This window comes from Antechinus flavipes, chromosome X (assembly GCF_016432865.1).
Source record: "Antechinus flavipes isolate AdamAnt ecotype Samford, QLD, Australia chromosome X, AdamAnt_v2, whole genome shotgun sequence".
NCBI classification, from domain to species: domain Eukaryota; kingdom Metazoa; phylum Chordata; class Mammalia; order Dasyuromorphia; family Dasyuridae; genus Antechinus; species Antechinus flavipes.
Window position 1 is genome coordinate 7,363,925 of NC_067404.1, and position 22,066 is coordinate 7,385,990.

The window sequence follows — 22,066 nt, forward strand, 5'->3', positions numbered from 1 at the left end:
TTGAAAGAATTCATAGACCTTCTCCAGAAAACAACAATGTCAAAAACAGAAGGCTGACAATCTCAAGACAGTTAAATTTAACAGTTCAATTCAGAAAACAAGTTCTGCAAATGACCTGGAGAAAATTCTTCTACTACAAAGGCAATTTGAAGAACACAAGACTATTCTGCCACCACTAAAAATGTGGAAGGGAGTGGATCTAATGTTCTAAAGAGCAATGGAGTTTAGGATACAGCCCAGGGTAATCTACTCTGCATATCTGAACTTAACCAGAAATAAAAAAGACAGATGTTCAATAATAAAGAGGAGTTTGAAATATTCTTAGGAAGAAAACCAGACCTGAAGACATTATTTATTTCTTGAATACCCTGGATAATAGAAATACAGATGGGATAAAGGAATGTGAAAGCCAAAGAGAGCAGTAGAAACTGAGTGATAACAGAGAGACCCCAAAAAGGCATTTTTCTAAATGTAATCAATGAGACAAGAGTGAAGGTGGAAATCAGGTTAAGATAATAGTGAAGAGTTGGGCCTGGGGACAGAAACGAAAAACATTCTGCCTCGTTATCAAGAGGAAAGGTTCACAAGGTCAGGGGAATAGGGGAATAGAATGTAATGTGTGATGATGTTCCCAAGTCAAATGGAGGGCTCCTTTTAAGGGGAAGGTGACTTCTATAGTGTCTCATTAAGAGAAGAGCCTATAGGAGAAGAGGTGAGAAGAAGAGGAAGGATTTAAAAAGGGGAGGGGAATAGGGAAGCCTTGTTTTAGTGGTGGGATGGGTTCTTCTGCTCCTACGGGTGAAAGGTGATGTTCTTTGAAGGACGCTGGGCATTGTCTGGAAGATTTGGTGACTGAAAAGCTCATTCATCCTACTTTTTAACAGGATGGGGAATTAGGAGGCCATATACCTAGGGAAGAAATTTTGAGGCAAAGGGAAATGAAAGTAATCAGGTGGCAGTGGCAGTGTCCTCCTTGTCATCTACAGGTATTGGCATTGTTCTAGAAATGAGGCACAATGGCAATTTATATTTGTGTTCACATTCATCTTGTGTGTGTATGTGTCTTGGCAGGTAGATTCCCAATATCTGTTATTGCTTGAAATTATTTTAAAGGCAATTTTTCTTTTTTTCTGCTAGATTTTGTTAGTGATCAACAAAAATGCAACTTCTAGGTTATGTGACCAACCAGATATCAGACTAAACATTTTGCTTAGGGGCAGGGGCAGAAAGTTCTTAGAGAGCAGAGCCCGGAATGGACATCACAGAAGTTTTGATTTCATGAGGAATACTAATAATATAGGAGTCATGAACTAGAGACTGAGGGTCTAGACTAGGCAGAAAAGAGAATACAAATAATGAACAGAGAAATCCTTTTTGGAAAGATGGACAAAAAAAAAAGTTTAAAAAACTAATTAAGAGGAGTAGTTGATAAAGAGAAGGAGGAATCTCTTTGATTAACTGAGAGAAAAAAGAATTCAATAACTAAATAAAATCAGGAAAGAAAAAAGAGTTAATAAGCAAAACTCCAAAGGAAAAGAGGTAACAAACAGAAGGGGAAAAGACCCAGGGGAAATAGGACTACCTTTAAAAATATCAAGCTAAAAAAACAGAAGAGATATAGTATTGTATTTACAGGAGAAGAGGGGAGAAATCACAACTTGGAAAAAATTATATAAATGAAGGAAACTATAAACCTCAATCATAACCTTATAAATGAATTAACAATCCAATAAAATGAAGAAGCGTGGCAGATGAGATAAGAAACTTTAGTGATAATATCCCTCTCTCATTTTTGGATAAATCAAATTGAAAAATAAACAAAGGGGAAAATATAGAACTCAATAGATGGCAGGAGAAACTAGAGCTAAAAAACTTCTGACGTCTTTTAAATAAGACTGAAAAACAACATACATATTTCTCAACAGCACAGAACTTTTATTTCTTAAAAGGTATTGCTTATTTATTTTAAACATTAAATTTTTAAATATTTTGAATGCCAAATTTTCTCCTTCCCTCTAGCTACTGTCCCCAACCCCTGGAGGAGGTAAGCAACATGTTATCAGTCATATAATATGTGAAACTTTTATAAAAATTGACCATTTATTAGGGCACAGAGATATTGAAAATAAGTATGAATGGCAGAAATAGTAACTATATCCTTTACAAACCATAATAACATAACAAAGCTTTTGGTTCAAGGACTACAAATATAGGACAAAGATCCAAATGGAAATTTAATGCTGAAGAAGATTATGAAAAAAAAAAGGTACAAAGTCTCAAAGATGAAAATAGTGTTTTGAAAATTAGAATATGGCAAGGGGAAGCCGGTGAAGTTATGAAATAAAACAGATTATAAAGAATGAGAAAATAGGACAGAATGTGAAACATCTTGAGTGGTACTGATTGGATGAAGCTTTCTCAGTATTGAGACTAGACTTAAATCACATGATCCCTATTCCCAGAGCTGGAAGATGAGGTCTTGAACTCTGGGTCCAAGAAGGACCCTGGGAAGATGATCTCTAAAAGGTCAGACAGGAAGTTACAGGAAGTGACGTGGCTTGTGGGAAGCAGAAACATTGGTGACCATTGGTCAAGTATGGTTATGTCCTTTTAGTCTATCCAATGAAAAGGCTTGGGTCTTTTCCTATTTAATCGGGTGTTCTACTTCCATCTAGCCAGGTTCACTAGCACATGGTAGGAGCTGGGATGGCTCTCAGTCCTCTACCTGCAGGGATTAAATAAAAGCCTTCTTTTTGTACCTGAAAATGTCTCTGATTAGTTAATTTGGGAAAGGGGTTTAACACCCATCCCACACAATCTTATAAGAAAAACAACAAATCCAGAAAAACAGATCAAGAAGAGAAAATATAAGAATAATTGGACTGCCAAAAAGTTGTGCCCCCAAAAAGAACCTTGATACAATAATGTAGGAAATAATTCAAGAAACTTGTCTTGGAGTGATAGAACAGGAGGGGAAAATAGAAATAGAAAAAATCCACATCAAAGAGATCCTTTGTGGAAAACGCACAGGAATATTATTGCCAAATTTTGAAAATCTCAGATTAAAGAGAAAACTCTGCAAGAAACAAGAAAAAACAATTCAAATACACTAGAGCTATAATTAGAATTGTACAGGACTTATCAGCAGCTACAATAAAAGACCGCAGGTCCTGGAATCATATCTACCAACAAGCAAAAGAACTAGGCCTGCAACCAAAAACATCATATCCAGCAAATTATCTCTAATTTTCTATGATTTTCAGGACTTCCTATCAACTAAACCTCAACTTAACAGAAAACTTAACATAACTAAGAACCAATATCAAAGATCAGTTTTAAGGAACTCAACATGGACAAACTGCTTAAACATTTTTACCTGGGGAGTGTTTAGTATGTTTAAGATTCACATCAACAATTGGGTAGCTCAAAAGAAAGACTGGCAGAGTTAAGATAAAAATGGTAAATCGTGTTTTACAGATGAAGTGCAGAGGAAGAATAGACACAGAGGTATTGGGGGGGAGGAGGGCTCATACTTCGGAAAACCTACTCACATCGGGAATGGGTTTAATAGGCAACACTACATATATACCACAAAGGGTATAGCACCCACCAAAATTTATCATGGATAATGTGATGGCCTAGGATGCCATGGATGACTTGGCATCTTCAATGAATGATCAAATTTGAAGTGCTCCACAGCACCTTCCTGGCTCTTGGAACAAATTCTTCTCATTTTCCCATTCCCAAGGGAGAAGTTTTTATATGTCTGGGGTAGACATCCCCCTATCTCACCAATGGATCTGAAATTGTCGGTTACCCTAAACCCAGTTTAGCCTTTTGGTCAAGACAATTTTACCAGGAGTGGGGTTACTGCACATGCTATGGCATCTTAGAATCATGGGTGAGAACTGGATGACAGGTGGATACCAAAGGGAGACGAAAAGCCCTAAAAGGGGCTTGGCAAGCCCTAACTACCAGAGGTTCTAATCCTCCCTGAGCACCCTATATATCCCACAAGTTGTGGCATATGTGATAGAATAACATTGTGTTATAAGAAATGGCAAACAGATCAACTTCAGAGAAACCCCGAAAGATTTACATGAACTGATGTAAAGTGAAGTCAGCAGAACCAGGAGAATGTTGTACATGGTAACAGCAATATTGAATAATGGACAACTATACAGAACTTAGCTATTCTCAGCAATACAATGATCCGAGACAATTCTGAAGGACTTATGATGCAAAAGAGTATCTGCTTTCAGAGAAAGAACTGATAAGTTTGAATCCAGATCAAGCATACTTTTTTCACTTTCTTTTTTGGGGGGTCTGACTGATATGGAGATGTTTTACATGATTGCACATTGTATAATCTAATTCAGATTGCTTACCATTTAAGGGCGGGGGAAAAGAGGGAAGAAATGGGGAGGAGAGGGAAGGAGGAAAAAAATTTGGAATTCCAAGTTTGGATTTTTCCAAATACATTCAAAGATCATCCACTTTTGCAAAACCTTGTGTGGAACTCAGTTTTTAAAAAATGAATGGGTCTTCCCTTGAGCTGTCCTACGTAATCATTTAAAGTGGTGAGGTATTCTCTTGATCCAAAGAACTCCACAAAATCATGCAAGTCAAGGGGATCAGATCTCCGGGTCCACTTCAAGAATACCAGGAAACAGCCCAAGCCATCAAGGGCATGCATATCCAAAAAGCTACCAAGTCCTTGAAAGATGTCACATTGAAAAAACTCTGTGTTCCTTTCCGCCGACCTAATGGTGGAGGTGTACTCGGGCTAAGCGATGGGGTTGGACGCGGGGTCCGTGGCCCGAGTGCCGAATTCTTGCTGCATATGCTTTAAAATGCAGAGAGTAATGCAGAACTGAAGGGTTTGGATGTGGATTCTCTTGAGTATATTCAGGTTAACAAGGCCCCCCAAATGCTTCGGAGTACTCAGAGGGCTCGTGGTCGAATCACCCCATCCATGAGTTCTCCTTGCCACATTGAGATGATCCTTACTGAAAAGGAACAAATTGTTCCTAAACCAGAAGAGGAGGTTGCTCAAAAGGAAAAGATGTCCCAAAAGAAATTGAAGAAGTAAAAGCGCACAGGGGAGTAAATATGACAGTGCAAATAAAAGTGAAATGAAATATTACACTAAAAAAAATGCTGAAAACTGTTTTCACATGTAGTGGGAGGGGGGACTAATTTGTTCATTCATTCATTTATTTAAGTCTAGAGTCCTGCTGCTATCCATGCAGACACATGGTACTCCCCATCCTCTGAGCCATTGGCAAGCTATGTCCATAGCTCATTTAGAAGTGAGGCCGGGGAGGAAAGAGTATTTAAGCTCTGCCCTTCAGTCATGGCCTGGGCCGTCATGTTGTGATTGCCCTTCCCTTGAGACTGTGGCAGTCCCGTGGAGGGAGACAGTGCCCTGCTTCCGTGTCACCTGGAGCAGGGGAAGCTGGGAGAATCCCTGACACGATGGTCTGAGTCTCCCGTGCCTCATCCAAGTCCAGGCTTTGGTTTCCAGACTCCTCAGAAAGGGATGGTGTGACCAATTCTGGGGCTCCAGAGGCTTGCAGGTCATGGTAAACATCTCCGTCCACCCCCAAAATCCCCCAAATCTCCAACTGTACCAGACAAAGAAACTGAAGCAGAGGATCCTAATACAGGGGGTGGAGAGCAGAGCTTGAGACAGCAAAGAGAGAAAGGAGGAAGGGAGAATGTGATAGTGCAAGCAGGCCACAGGAAGGCCCTGGCTTGTGGGCTCAAGGCAACAGCAATGTCATGAGACCAGGGTGGGGGGAGGAGAAAGGAGAAGCTGTTTTTGTTTTCACCCACTTTTCTTTCTTTGACACTGCTTTCCCCCGGTGCTGCCAGATCTCTCTTACGGGGGACTGTGGGGAAGATTCAGAAAGAAACTTGGATTAAGAATCAGGAGTCCCCCGAGGCTGTCAGGTGGGGGTCACTATTTCCCTCACAGTATAACCTGAACAAGGGCCTTCTCTTCTGGAGGCCCCCATTTCCTCATCTGTACAATGAAAAGCCGAGCCTAGCTAGTCTGTGAGAAAAACCGGGTGAAAAAACAAAAACCTGAATTGACTCAAGATGAAGGTACCCTCTGAGTTCAACTATGCTGGGAAACAGAGGGGAGATGAAGTAGAAAGCGCCGGATTGGGAGACAAAGTAACTTTATAACTGTGTGATCTTGGACGAGTCTTTTCACCCTTCCTGAGTCTCAATTTCCTTTCCTGTAAAATGAGGGAGTTAGACCAATTCTCCAACTCTACGTTCACAGTTTATGTAGAAAACATAAGGTCAAAGAGAAAGGTGTTTTGGCTGACTCTGGGGAACGGTGCGGTTCATAAAATGCATGGGCCCTTTTGTAAAGGACAGGGGACAATTACGGGTGTTGAGTGTTCTAGACACAGTCAGTCAAGATCACCGTGTCAAGGGATTCGTGTCAAGGGATTCGGCTTTGTTAAGAGAGAGGGCTCATTTAATGGGGGAAAGGGTATATGAGGAAATGACTGTCATTTAAAAACAAAAAGCATCCATAAAAAGGGTTTTTTAAGGCTAGGAGACAATGAAGCAGTCGGCAGACTGGGGAATTAGAGTGTCTAGAAAACTAGTGTTTGGGGTTTAGTTACTGGTTTATAAATAATAAAACTGAAAACAAAATTAAAATCAAAGGGGGAGGGGTTCCCTCAAGTATGGGCTCATACTGCCCTAAATCACAATGCCTTTGCCACTTAGGAAGGTCTCAGAGAGTTAGTATGGCCAGAGTCTTCCTTCAGTCCTGAGCCATGGACCTGATGGGGGGCCTCTCAGACCTAGCTGGGTTGCTCTTCCCTTAACAGCTTCACAATCGGTTCGGTTTGGGTTGGGTTTCTTGTTATTGTTGTTGTTTTTAAGGGGAGAGGTAAATGCAAAAGGTAATTTTAAGACACCCCCTTATTCCTTGCGGAATGACACAACGGGGGCAGTTAAGACGGCGCTGCGGCGGCCGGCACGCCAGCCCTGAAGTCAGGAGGGCCCGACTTCCAACGGGACCTCAGACACTTGCCACTAGCTGGGCAAGTCGCTCGACCCCGCTTGCCTCACAAAAGAAAAAGAAAAACAAAGATAGAATGACACGGTGAGCCCCACGCGGCAAAAGTCCGTGGGGCGTCCGCCACTCCACCGTGATGGGGACCATTCCCTGCTGGGGCAAACGTTCTGGAGAGGAATGGGCAGCTCCAAGTCGGCCAGCAGATCAGGCCGTTAGAAGGCTCATCGTGTGATGGCGGGCCTCGGCCCTCCAACTCCCCAAAAGGGCCACGGGGTCTGCCAGAAGGGGCTTCCAGCAGGTTTTCAGCTTTTTTTCTCTCTGGCTCCAGCCTGAGCACTTATTTGTGAGGAAAAGTCCTTCAACTGGCTGAGGCTTTCCTGATGGCATGCTAATTAGCTGGAGCTTTCAATTATTTCAAGCCAGATAAGAGGGGGGGGGGGGGGCGGGACTCTGGGCTTCATTTGATCATCGCCACATGCTGGTTGGAAATCCCAGACTACTTCTGCTTTGGTGATCCATTTACAACTTGATTTCATGTCATTTTTCTTAGTTATCTTTTGCCCAGTAACCCTCCTTCCTCTCGAGGAGTCCACCATAAATTCCACTGAGTATCTTTAGAATGGAAATCTTTACCTTTCCCTCTGGCTGTTGTAAATTCCTTTCCCTTTTCTGGCAGCTGGAAATCCGAAAACGCATGTCCCTTCCTGGGACGGCCCTAGAAATTACAGAAACCCCAGGGAAACTTGAGGCTATTGCTCAGAGCTAATTTAGAAACCCTAAGGCTAAGCACTAGCAGTGTGACCCCTGGGCAAGCCGCCTCCCTGAGTTTGCCTCAGTTTCCTTATCTGTAAAATGAGCTGGGAAGGAAATGGCAAAGCCCTCCGGTATCTCTGCCAAGAAAACCCCAGTGGGGTTGTGAAGACGAGGAGCCAGACAGGACTGAAATGAACAAATAGCAAAATTGCTGAACGCTTTGACAAATCTGGGTGACTTCCTAGATGTCGGGGTGACCAATCTGGGTGACCTCCTAGATGTCAGGGTGACAAATCTGGGAGACCTCCTAGATGTCGGGGTGACCAATCTGGGTGACCTCCTAGATGTCGGGGTGACCAATCTGGTGACCTCCTAGATGTCAGGGTGACCAATCTGGGTGAGCCCCTAGTTGTCGGGGTGACAAATCTGGGAGACCTCCTAGATGTCGGGGTGACCAATCTGGGTGACCTCCTAGATGTCAGGGTGACCAATCTGGGTGAGCCCCTAGTTGTCGGGGTGACAAATCTGGAGACCTCCTAGATGTTGGAGTGACCAATCTGGGAGACCTCCTAGATGTCGGGGTGACCAATCTGGGAGACCTCCTAGATGTTGGGGTGACCAATCTGGGAGACAACCTAGATGTTGGGGTGACCAATCTGGGAGACCTCCTAGATGTCAGGGTGTTGAGAGTTTTGAATGGCAGCGAGGCCTATCAGTGACTCTTCAGATATATTTTCCTGTCACTCCAAACATGGCCAGAGCTGTTTTAACTAGCGTAGCAAAAAGCTGACAATAGCCTCCGTGGCCAACAAGTGGATGTTGGTTGAATAAATTTATGGGAACATGGAGAAGCACTGTGGCAGGCGTGGCACCCTGGAGACTGCAGGACTTGGAGTCAGAAAGGTCTGGGTTCAAATTTATTAAGCAGCTGAAAGGGGCGGGGTAGGAAGTGGGGATGGGTGGTATATGTCACTTCCCCTTTGGGACCCTCCAGCATTTGGTGACTGGCTGCAATCTGAATTATGCCAGAGAGCTGACACAGCAATGAAATCACAAGGAAGAAAGGAAAGGGGGAGGGAGGAAGGGAGAGAGGGAGGGAGGGAAGGAGGAAGGAAGGAAGGAAAGAAGGAAAGGAGGAAGGAAGGAAGAAGGGAGGGAGAAAGGAAGGAAGGAGGGAAGGAGGGAGGGAAGGAGGGAGGGAGGGAGGAAGGAGGGAAGGAGGAGAGAGGGAAGGAGAGACAAGGAAAGAGAGGGAGGGGGGAGGGAGGAAGAAAGAAAGGAAAGAAGGAAAGAAAGAACAAATGATCAAAGAGGGAGGGAGGAAGAGGGAAGGAAGAGCAAAGAGAACAGCTGACATTTATTTGGTGCCCTCAGGTTTGCCAAACACATCTCCAACATTCTCTTGCTAGCACCTCTCTTGCCCCAGGTTGGGGCACAAGTATTTGGGTCCATTTTATAGACGTGCACACCAAAATTCAGGGAGATAAAATGTTGTGGCCAATGTCACTATGCCCCATTAGGTCCCCTTGTCCTCACCATCAGGAAGGCCCACCAGATCAGAGCGGTCCCAGAACTGGAAGCAGCTGTTTGGCCTGGATTTATTTATTTGGCTCAAACACTTCCAAGCTGCATACCCAAAGTCTCAGTTTCCTCATCTGCAAAACGGGGAAAACAAACACTTGTCCTCCCTTCCTCTCAAGCACTCGGGAAGAAAATATTTTGAAGCTCAAGGTTCAAAATGTGCCACTTTCTCTCCCAGAGCAGCTCAACACCTTCTTGTAGGGAGCCGCCGGGGACCCGAGGGGTTGTGACATATTCAAGGTCACACAGCTAGTACTTGGCAGAGGAAGAACCTGAACTCAAGCCTTTCCTGACTGAGCACGCTGCCTCCCTAGATGCTTGTTCATAGAAATCCTGAAGAGAAGGGGGCTGAGGGGGCTTGGCCGAGCTCCAGGAGAAGCCAAGCTGTAGGCCAGGTAGGACCACTTGCTCTCCTAATGTTGTACACGCTCCCTGCCCACTGGTGAAAAGTCCAAGATGTTATAGTTGAGAACCCCCAGCCACAGTAGGTGGAAGGAGAGCGTGTACAGTGGCGATCTCCTGCCAAGAAAAGGGAGCTGATTTTCAGTCGTGTGACATCATTTCCTTCCGAGGGCTCCTGACCTCCTGCCTCTCATTTCCCTGCCCAATCAGGGCCTGGAGCACATGGGCCGGCAGGCAGGAGCAGGACGGCCGCCGATCTGCGTGTGAGTCACCCTTCTCTCTGCCTGTCTGCCCTGTGCTCGCTGGCCCCATGACTGGTGGAACCGTCCGTAGCCACGGGTGATCTCGAAACCTGATGTTGGCTGACCTTCTGCCCCTGCCAGATACAACTGGGATTAGTGTGAGGCTTGGAATAACTTCCTGTGATTGTCCTGGAGTGGGGGCAGTCTGGCAAGCTCGGTAGCTCTGTTTGTCTGGCTTGGGAACAGAGGGACAAAGTTCCTGCATCTTTGCAGTGGGATGGCCTTGGGAGGTGAGATGAGAGATCCTGAGGAAAAAATGTTCATCACAGATAAGTGCGCTAAAATGGCCGTTCGTAGGCCCTCCACCACCATCTGGCTTGGTCACGACCTTCTCCGTGCACCTTGGGGTCCCCTCGCTAATCCCCCGTCACCTCTTCAGTGCCGCAGAATCTCCCAATTGGAAGAGATCTTTGGAGGCATTTAGTCAAACCTCCCACCCACTGCAGGAATGTCCTGTTCAACATTTTTTATCAACAACTTGGACAAAGGCAGGCTTATTCAATTTGCAGATGACACCAGGCTGGGGGTGGGGGCTCCGAGGGGGGGCTGGGGAGGGGCAAGCTAACATTCCAGATTCCCAAAGCTCCCGATGGGCTGGAACAATGGCCAAATCTAAATAACCAAATGCAACCAGTCAAGGTAAGTCCTCTGCTCAGGCTTTTTACAAAAAAGACAAGTAGAGGCTAGGGGTGGGGGGCAGCAGGGTAGAGAGGTACAGGGGTGGACTAGAGTGCCGCTAGTCACCCCAAGCTCAGTACAAGCGACGGCCCGTCCCGGGCCAGAAGTCTGGAGAGATATACTTGAGGCGAGGATCCTTACAACAAGGTGTTAACTCAGTGGAACCGATGAGACGCCGGTTGTCTAGCTCAGCGTGGTCATCGATAGTTCTCTAGTTCGGTACGATTGATTTAATCTTACAACAAATAATGGGTCCCTCCCATTATAACTCAGTATGATGAAAGGATTTATTTGTAATCGAGTGTTTAAGAGGTCAGAGGCAGACCTGGAAAGGGGATTGAACAGACTCGGTGAGGACGGAGGACTAGAGGCTGGAGCTCAAGCTTCCACCTTCGTGGTGGCTTGCCCGTCCTCCTGCTTCCCCCACTGAGACCAAGGCCCCTCTGAAATCCCTCCAGAAAGCTAGCCGAACCCCAGGCAAGGAGACAGGCCGGGAAGGGGATAATAAAGACTTTGGACTTTGTCCCTGGCTATTCTCGTCGTGATTACTCAGTTGAAACGAAGTCTGCTCCAAAGACCTCCAGAAAGCTAACCGGAACATTCCAACCGCCATAATAACATGGCAGCCAAAGTAGCAAGCTTGATCTTGAGTGGACAAGTGGCCGAGATTAGAGAAATGTAGGCGAGCCACATCGAGAGGACTGGGTGTGGGACCAGGCAGGACCAACACCATGCTTGGTGATCAATACCCAGGGAAAGGCTGTCACCAGATAGACTTGTGACTGAAAAGACAAGTCAGGCCTGCGCTCTTTGTTGTTGTTCAGTAATTTTTCCGTTGTGTCCAACTCCTTGTGACCCCATTTGGGTTTTTTTTTTGGGGGGGGGAACAAAAATGCTGGAGCGATTGGCCATTTCCTTTTCCAACTCATTTTACAGATTAAAAAACAAAAAAGAAAGGCAAATAGGGTTAAGTGACTTGCCCAGGATCACACAGCTAGTAAGTGTCTGAGGTCACACTGGAACTCAGGAGATGGGTTTTCCTAAGGTCCAGGACTTTATCCACTGCAGCGCCACCTAGCTGCTAACGATTGTTTATCCTTCGTTCTTGAAGAGGACCAAGACATCGGGGAGGTGATGCCATGACAAGCAAGTGAAGGGGTTATTTAAGTGAGGGAGGGCTGTTCAGAGTCACCTGCCTCACTTTCTCCTCCAGAGCCAGCTGGGTCCAGTGGCCAGGGAGAGAGCAGGATAAACAATTCTAAAATGAAACCAGCTGCCTCACAAGGTACCGAGAGTGAGCTCCTCATAACCACATGTCTCCAGCAAAGCCCGGCTGACCACATGTTAGGGTTGCTGGAGACGAGACCGCTGCCTGGGGAGGAAATGAAAGCAAATGACCTCCACGAGGCATCAGGCTGCCACCGAGAGTCTGGCCAGCTCTACTCCAGAGAAGCTTAAGCACTTGGAGCAAAAAGAAGCTCCCTAGTCCATGAGGCCAGGAATTCAATTACCGTGCAGCTCTAATGCCGTTCAAGTCAAGTCAAAATGCTGAAAGCACCTCCTAGGTCCCGGGCCCAAGGCCCAGAAACACCGGGCGACCAAGACAAACAAGGAAGTGTCTTACCCTCAAAGAGCTAACACTTGACTGGAGGAAGCAACACATCTACAGAGAAGGCAAGAGCAAGTTGATATAAACTGAATGCAAAAACATTTGGAGGTGGAGAGGGAAAGCCCTAACTATTAGAATAATCCAGAAAGGCCTCTTGGAGGACATAGCACTGGAGCTGGCAGTGGGTGTGAGCAGGAAAGGGTTTCAGGTAGTCTTTCTTTACAAAGGTTCAGAGATGGAATAGTCCATGCTAGGGCATCGACTGCAAGTAGAATCAGTGAGGAATAAAGGTGGATTCAGTCTAAAAAGAGAAGCTGGAACCAGGTTGGGGTGGAGGGGGCAAAGCAAGCTCCATTTTCCCCATCTCTACCTGCCAAATCCCTTTGGCAGCACGTTGGTAAAGTTTAGAAACTCAGAATCCTATTTTTAATGCATAAAATGAAATATAGAAGATTACCAAGGAAACCAGTTCTATAAAGAACAATTTTTATTATATTCTATAAAGAAAAATTTACATTAATAGATATTGATTATATCAATATTAATGTCACATTATATTCTATAAACATTTTTAATAAAGAAAATTTCATTTTTTTTTTCATCCAAGTTTACAAGGCCCCTAAAATTTCTGCACAGATGGTCTGGGAGGTAGTGTTCCCAAGGCAGCACTTCCCTCGAGACTCTCAGGAGCCGTTGAAGCTTCCTGGACAAGAAGGTGATGGTATAGAAGGTGGACTGGACCAAAAATTACGCATTGAGAAGTAAGTTATAAGAAGACTGGGAAGGGAGAAGGAGGCAGGTAATGACGGGCTTTGATATCTAACACAGACAATAGGGAGCCACTGCAGTTTAATGAGTAAGGGAGTGACATAGTCAGAGCTGTGCTTTGGTGGCTGGATGGAGGATGGATTGGAATTGGGAGAGATTTGAGGCAAACAGAGCCTTTAGCATCTACTGCAATAGTCCAGATGTGGAGAGATGAGGGTATGCACCAGACAGGTGGCAGTGTATCAGAGGAGAGAAAGGAACATATAGAAAAGATGTTGTCAAGGTAGGAATGAGAGGATTTGATGGCTGATTGGATATGGGGAGGAAGGGGTGTCAGTGATAGTGAGGACTCCAGGATGACTCAAGTTGGGAGCCTGAGGGACTTGAGAAGATGGCATTATTCTCTACAATAATAGGGAAAGTAGAAGGGGAAGAGGCATTATGGGAAAGATGAGTTCAGTGGTAGACATGTCGAGTTGCAGATGTCTACTCGCATCCAGTCTGAGATGTCTGAGGGGCAGTTGGATAGGTGGGACTGTAGGTCAGCAGAGAGATTGAGGTAGGAAAGATAGACGGGAGAATCATCCGCGCAGAGATGACCAATAAGTCCATGGGAGCTGAGGAGACCTTCAAGTGAAGTAGGACAGAGAGAGGAGAGAGAAGAGGGCCCAGTACAGAGCCCTGAGGGACATCTACAAGTAGGGGTAATGATCTGGAGCGGGACCCAACAAAGGAGACGGAAAGGTCAGAGAAGTGGGAGGAGAACCAGGAGAGAGGAATGTCTCAATAAGTGAAAGAGAAGAGACTATGAAAGGAGAAGAGGCTTTAAACTCCTAAACGTTCCCCAACTGGTTTGCCTTGCCCTAATCACTTCCTCCTTGGCCCTCTGAGGTCCCTTCTAATTCTAACTGGATGAGATCCCAGAATCCTAGATTTAGTGGTTCACAACATCAGGAGCTCAGGAACCCTTAAGGATACCAAACATTACCACTTCGCTCTTTATTTGGCTCCAACAAAATACAGAACATCGATGTCAATAGTTTTATATTAGTAATGTTTCATTGGTATTGAATGGCAATAAAATTATTGCTTGCTGACTTCCACAAGAATTCAGAGAAACTTGGGAAAATTTAGATGAACTGATGAAGGGTAAAGTGAACAGAACCAGCACAATTTGCAAAAAATCTGTAAAGGAAAACAACCTTGAGATAATTTAGAAGACCTGGCAAAAGAGAAGGAGCAAGCACTTAGATAAGAGTAGTTCTAGGAGAGAGCCCAAATTCATGGAGACTAGAAAGGTGAGACCAACAGTAATAAAAGCCGTTGAAAGGTTGAGAAGAATGAGGCTTGAGAATTGGGGATCGAGGACTTTAGAATTAAGGGATCATTGGCAACTTTGGAGACGGCACAGGTTTAGCTGAATGACAAGTTCAGAAGCCAGAAGGCAGAGAGTTAAGAGAGTGAGGGAAGCGGAAGTGGAGGCAGCTATTGTACACAACCTTCTCGAGAAATTTAGCCACAAAAGGAAGGAGAGATTAAGGATGATAGTTGGTGGGCAATGGTTAGATCAAATGTAGGTTTTCTGAGGATAAGTGACAAATGGTTGTGTTTCTAGGCAACATGGAAACAGTAGATAGGGAGAAATTGAAGATTAGAGATAAAGTGAGCAGTCTTCTGGAGAAGATGGGATGTAAGGGGATCAAGATGGCATGTAGAAGGAAGGGTAAGTCTTTGTGAGGAAAAGAATCACTTCTTTGTGAGAGACAGGGATGAATGAAGGAGAAGATAGAGGCAGAAGATATCTGCAGGATATTGGATGAGGTGGATGGTGGAAGGAAGGAGGGAGAGAAAGAAAGAAAGAAAAAAGAAAAGAGAGAGAGAAATTTAAAAAGAGAGAAAGAAGGAAGAAAAGAAAAAAAAGAAAGAAGCAAAGAAGGAAGAAAAGAAAGAAAAAAGGAAGAATGAAAAGAGAGAAAGAGAAAGAAAGAAGGAAGAAAAGAGAAAGAAAAGAGAGAAAAAAGAAAGAAAGAAAGAAGGAAGGAACAGTGTCCAATTATAACTTTTGATGAAGTTATATGATGAAACATATAGCCTACCTTTCAGAAGAAGGTAGGTGCAGAACGAAGTGGACGCTGACAGACAAGGCCAACGTGTTGCTTGGTCTTGCTTAACTCTATTCCTTTGTTACAAGGAAGCATTCCACCGGGTGGTGAAGTTAATAAGTGTCATTAGAAAGTGACAGAAATGTTTTGAAAGCATCCACAAAACATTTAAAAAGTCATTCCTCTTCACATCCAAGCCCCTTTTTAGGAAGTCGCCTTTTCCATCTGCTAAAGCCTGCACAGCCCCGACGCCTTTCCCACGACACTCGGTGGAGAAAGTTGATTTTCTGCGCTCATTGCTTTGAAAACAAAAATATTGAAATAAGCTGGCAAAGGAATGAAGCATGAGGCAGACACTTAAAGCGAGCTTCCTGATCTTGGAAGCTTGCCAGGCAGCCCCGGTTAGCTGGGCCTCAGTCAAATGAACTAGCTCGCCTGAAGCCAAGCTAGGTCATGGCCCACATTTGTCTGTAACATGTGAAAGCTAGCTCGTCTGCCCGCTCGCAGACTCCCCTCTCCGATCTGGCGTCTTATTAGCTGCCAGAACGATCTGTTAATGTTTGTTCCCCTTCTCGGAACTCTTCTGTGGCTTCCAGTGACACGCGGGGTAAGACAAACATCTCGGCCTGGCACTCAGGGGCCGCCACGAGCTGGATGCCACCTACCTTCCTCGGCACATTCCACATCACTCTTCTCCCAAGTTGTTTACACTTCAGCCAGTCGACTCCGAGCTGTTCCCCAAACTGCGCTCCATCTCTGGATTCGAAGTATTAGAACAAACAAGCAGTGCCCCCCATGGCCTCCTTCCCTTGATGTCTCCTCATCCTTCAAAGATCAGCCCCGGCCCAGCTGTTAGGATAGGGTCTTGCCTGGTCTCTCCCGTATTTGTTCATCTGTGCACACATTCTATCCTCCAGGAGAAGGCAGGCTCCCTAAGGAGAGGAATTGCTTTCTTCTTGCCTCTGAGTTCATCACCCCAGCACAGAGAAGCGGCTTTCCTCCTAAGTGTTCACGGAATTGATTCAAATGCAAAATACCCGAAGGCACCGTGGTGACTAAGGAAGTGCCAACCGGCGGAGAAGACCCCGAAGCACTCCATGTGCCCTTTGCTTCTTTTCAGCCAGCATGGCATGGAAGAGAAGGGAAATGTGGTTCCCTAGCCACGCAAAGAAAGGCCGAAGACCCAGGCCCCGGCGCCGCATCATCTGCTGGCCTCGCAGGCAGCAAATCTGGAGATCCTGAAAGTTTGAAGACAAACTCTTGCCGTGGAGGATTGCATTGGCCAGGGACAGGGTCAGGGACGGTCACTCTAGGGGCTGGATATTGCTCTCATTCCCCGTTTATAGATAAGAAAGCTCAGGTTGGGAGAGGTGGTAACGTACCACTGTTACTGTGCAGGACGGGCCTTAAACCCAGGTCTCTCCTGATTTGAAATCCAAGTCACTCTACCATGACATGTGACCACTGGCCAATACTGCCCCAGGATAGGGCACTCGGGATGCGCTGGATCACCAAAGTGAAATCGACTTCCCAAGACTTCTGGGATCTAATGAAATCTGAAGACAGCGGCAGAACCGGGAAAACAATACACGTGACAAGTACAGCCATGTCAACAGAAAGAACAAAAAAGACACAACTGAAGGCTGGGCAGTTATCATGGCTAACCTGGCCTTGAAAAGACGTGAAGAAATTTCAGGTTAGAAATAGATCTCCTGGGGCAGCTAGATGGTGCAGTAGATAGAACATCAGCCCTGAAGTCAGGAGGACCTGAGTTCAAATCTGGTCTCAGACACTTAACACTTCCTAGCTGTGGGACTCTGAGCAAGTCACTTTACCCCAAGTACCTCAGCAATATATATATATTCTTCCTTCCTTTGCAAACGAGCTAGACTAGGGGTACCAAACACAACCTGCTTTAGGTGACTCAGCTAATGGGATATTTTTGCTGAACTTTTTGGGGTCTTTTTGAGTCTTGATAATGTCATAAGCGATTGGCTTTCTCTCATGTTGTTGTGCTACTAGGAAGGCAAGAGTGCACGGTGAATATAATGGGGGACTGGCCAAAGAGTTAGTCCCTATAAACCTTTGCAGAGGACTTGGTTGACGCCATCCCTGCGAGGACTGTGTAACTGGTTCTGCTATGATAACCATGTGAAGTGACTGTATAACCACAAGTGGGTTACCTTTGTTACCCATTAAGCATTGCTTTGGCCCACCCATCCAGAGCTAACCCAGCGACATCTCCTTCTCTCAGGGTCCGATAATACCATGAGGGTTGGGGATGGAATATCTTCCCTATCGGTCTGAATCCCCAGCACTATATTCTCCGCCTCACCCTTCACTAGTAAGTGCCAACGACTTGCATTTCAGTGCCATTTAACACATCAATTAGTCCGACTGAAAATTTAGCAAGAACAAATGTATCCTACTGTTCCCAATATTTGGGGGTCTAGTCTCCCATCTACAGCCTTGGCCCCTGGAGAGAGTAGTTTCACTTAGCCCAGGTCCTACAGAACCCTGATCCTACCAAGCTCATGGTCAAATGCCACCTGCCTGCCCAAAGAATGCTCACCTCAGCTTCTGCTTGTCTGGGTTTGGAAGTGTACCCCAAAGCTTGCTTCTTCCTGGGCTATGACTTCCAGCTTCCTACGGCTTGCTCTGCTGACCTTTGGAAGTTCACAAGCTCAGACACTACTCCCTTCTCCTTAGAACAGAACCAAGGAGGAGGGCCTCCTGTTTCTTAAGGCCACTTAACCTCAAAGAGGAGAAGATCTCACACCTTTTTTCCTTACAGTATCATCTTTCACCAAAAACACAATCAAAGGACTTTAACCACAAACAGAGCAGCCCAAAAGACTGAGGTTGGGTAGGGAGGGAGAGACAGACAGAGAGACAGAAAGAGACAGAGAGGGGACTGAAGCCCATGCAGGCCTTTGGAATATCCATGCAATCAATCAAAGAGCTTCCCATTCACCATCTGGGTAGAAAAGCAGAACCAGTTATTGACTATGTACACACGACCCCCCCCCTATCTTGCCAGAGTACTTCTATTAAATGGCATCAGGAATCTTCCAGAAGGAGCCTTTCAGTCTGTCCATAGCGAAAGTGCGTCTACCAAACCCTCATCACACATTCAAAAGGCAATAGCCATCCAGAGCCTGCCCCTCTTCTTTTGACTTCTTCCTGCCTAATGGCTTTTTACTGAGAGAAAAGAGACTGGGCTGTAAGAGGGAAAGGCCCTGAACCCTCTCCACCAAAGCTGGCATATGTGGCCCATAAATAGGGATCTCAAATCTTTGCCTTTTCATTTGCTCTTTGATTTTAGGGAGATAAAACTTAAGGCTGCAAATTTGGTGAACTTCCAAAAATTGGGAAAGCGAGTCACCTGCAGGCCTAGAAGTAGAATCCATGCGGGAGTTTTCAGACAACTGATCTATCTGGGAAGCTTTAAGGAATAAGGATTAATCTTTGGGACCCAGGCAATAGTAGCTGAAATAAAGATCCGTCCGGCAGCATGTGCCTTTTGATGTGAACTTGTCAGGAACAATGCTATGTATACTTGGTATTCTCCCAAGAGAAAGAAGTAGCAGAGGAGGAAGTATGTTCCACAGGTGTTGTAGGGAAATGTCTGTACTTCTGTCCTTGGTATACCTTCCAAATGAATAGCACTTTTTAAAAGCTAATCCATGGCAGAGCCAAGATGGCAGGTTAGAGGCAGCCACCCAGCTGAACTCTACCAACATTCCCCTCCAAACAACTTTTAAAATAATTTTTTTAAATGGCGGCAGAGCCAACAAAAATTCAGGATGCGGTATTCTCCCAGCCCAAGAAAAGGTAAGAGTAGGCACGAGAATTCCGTCACATGGAGGAAGATTTCTGGCGGAAGTCTTTCTGGAGACCACACACACAGGGCAGCGGCCACAGTGGCCACAGCAGCAGCAGCTTCAGGAATTTTCAGCCCAGAGATGGGAAGCGGGTCTAGTCAGAAAAAGATTATAGAGGCCCTTGTTGGCATTGGGCAGAGCTGGTGCTGACTGGCAGCTCTAGCACTTATACATGCTTCTGGGAGTTCCAGGGAAGAGATAAGCACTGGGGGCAGGTCACAAGGAAGCAAAAGCCCTGATCACAATACCAACGCAGATAAGACGATTAGCATGTGCGGCTGCAGGAGATCAGGTGCCCTTTCTTGGTAAAGATCAGAGTGCAACCAGAAGAGTACTGATTATACCTTTCCCAGGATTGCACCACTTTGGAAGCACTAAAAACTTGCAAACTCCCAGAACTGTCTCTGAAAACAAAAGCACAAAAAGGCCTGAAACTTAGAACAATACCTGCTCATCCTCAAGTGAGCAGATCTCAACTTTAACATGAAGTTCAAAGGGAAGAAATAGACTGAAAAAACGAGCAACATTTTTGCTCAACAAACAACAACAACAAAAGAATCTGACCATAAAAAGCTACCACGGGGGTAGGGAATACCAAGACATAAACTCAGAAAAAGACAACAATGTGAAAACAGCTACAAAGCCTAAAAGAAAAATGCTAATTGGACTCAAAGTCCAAAGAGAAGTCCTAAAAGAAGGAGGGAGGGAGGGAGGGAAGGAGGGAATGTGTGTGGGGATAGGGCTTGGAAAAGAAATGAGAGTAAAATAAGAAAATCATGAAAAAAGAGTCAATTGTTTGATAAAAGAGTCATAAAAATCCTGAAGAAAATAACACCTACAGAAAAGCAAAATTGGGCAAATGGGAAAAGAGGTACAAAAACTCAGTAAAGAAAATAATTCCTTAAAAATTAGAATTGGACAAGTGGAAATTGACTCCATGAGGCATCAAGAAACAATAAAATAAAACCTAAAACGGTGACAAAGTTTAAAAATAAATGTAAATATTTCATCAGAAAAACAACTGTCCAGTAAAATAGATTGAGGAAAGAGAATTTAAGAATTATTGGAATAGAGCATCATCACTACTAGATCTCTGCTCCAAAGAGAATTAAAAAAAAAAAAGGAAAAGATCTACTTGCACAAAAATATTTATAGCAGCTCTTTTTGTGGTGGCAAAGTACTAGAAACTGAAGGAATGCCCATCAACTGTAATGGAATATGATTGTGCTATAAGAAATGATGAACAGGATGCTTTCAAAAAAACTTGAAAAGACTTACATGAACTGATGCAAAGTGAAGTGAGCAAAACCAAACACTGTACATAGTAATAGCAATATTGTACAATGATCAACTGTGAATGACTTGTCTATTCTCAATGATACAATGATCCAAACATTCGATGAAAAAAGTTGTCTACCTACAGAGAAAGAAATAATAGAGCCTGAATGCAGATCAAAGTATACTATTTTTCACCTTTTTTGATCTGTTTCTTCCTTCACAACATGACTAACATGGAAATATATTTTACGCGATTATACATCTATATATAATCTATATCAAATTGCTTATCATTTTAGGGAAGAACTCAAAATCTTTTAAATGAATGTTAAAATTGTATTTACATGTAACTGAAAAAATACTATGTATATGTTTACAGATAAAAAGAATTGTAGAAGCACCTGCAGGCATGATGAAAGAAAGAGCCCAGACAACATATTTCAAGAATTATCCAAGAAATATAGCCTATTATCTTGGGTCCAGCAGGTAAAATGAAAATCGGAAGAATCCACCAATCAACTCTTGACATAGATACCAAATAAAAACTCCCAAGAATATTACAGCCAAATCCCAGAGCTCCCAGGTCAAAGAGAAAATACTTTAGGCAGATAGAAAGAAATAATTCAAATATGGGGGAGCCATAGTCCCGTTAAGATTTAGTGGCTTCCACATAAAAGAACTGAAGAGTTTGGAATGGGGTATTTTGGAAGACAAAGAGCTATGGTTACAACCAAGAATCACTTACCCAAAAACCTAAGTGTATTCCTTCAGGGGAAAATAGATATTTAATGAGATGGAGGACTTTCGAGCATTCCTGATGTAAAGATCAACACTGAATAGAAAATTTTACATTCAAACACAAGACACAAAAGAAACAAAAAGTTGTTTTTTTTTTTAAACCACCATAAAGTTAAAATGTTTACAATTCTATATGGGGAAAGGATACTTGTAAGCTCATAAGAACTTTATCATCATGAGGGCAGTTAAAAGGAGTTTACATAGAGAGGGGGCATGGGTGTGAAATGATTATATTGGGAACGATCTCCAAGTAAAGGAAGGAGTTAGAAAAAAGAATGCATTGAGAGAAGAGGGAAAAGAGAGGTAGAACAGGGAAATATTTTTTACATAAAAGAAGCAAGCAAGGAAGAGCTTTTACAATGGATTGTGAAAAGGGGGAGGTGGACAGGTAATGCTTGAACCTCACTCTTATCAAAATTAGTCCAAAGAAAGAAAATATCTATCTATCTATCTATATGTGTGTGTCTGTGTGTGTGTGTGTGTATGTGTGCTCACATATACAAATAGATACATTTGTGTATAGAAATGTAACTTACCTAATAGGAAAATGGGAAGGAAAGGGAATGAAAGGGGGGGATCATGTTGATAAAGGAAAGGGTAGATTAAGGGAGACATTGGTTAGAAGGAAAATAGAATCAAAATTCTGAGGAGGGACAGGACAAAAAGAGAGAAAGGAAGAAACGGAAGAACATAAGATGGAGGGAAATACACAGTAATAAGAAATATGAATGTGAATAGGATGAGCTCACCCATAAAGCAGAAGCGGCTATCAGGATGGATTAGAAACCAGAATCCAACAATATGTTGTTTACAAGAGACGCACTTGAAAAAGACACACACAGTTAAAGGAAAAGATTGGGGCA

The 22,066-nt window shown here is 44.2% G+C and overlaps 1 protein-coding gene and 1 pseudogene across 2 annotated transcripts in view; one reads left to right on the forward strand and one right to left on the reverse strand.

Moving 5' to 3' along the window:
- GAB3 (GRB2 associated binding protein 3) overlaps positions 1–22,066 on the reverse strand; it is a 164,894-nt gene that overhangs the window by 79,871 nt on the left and 62,957 nt on the right. The gene's annotated exons all lie outside the window — the stretch shown is intronic.
- LOC127542750 (60S ribosomal protein L17-like) lies at positions 3,898–5,092 on the forward strand (annotated as a pseudogene).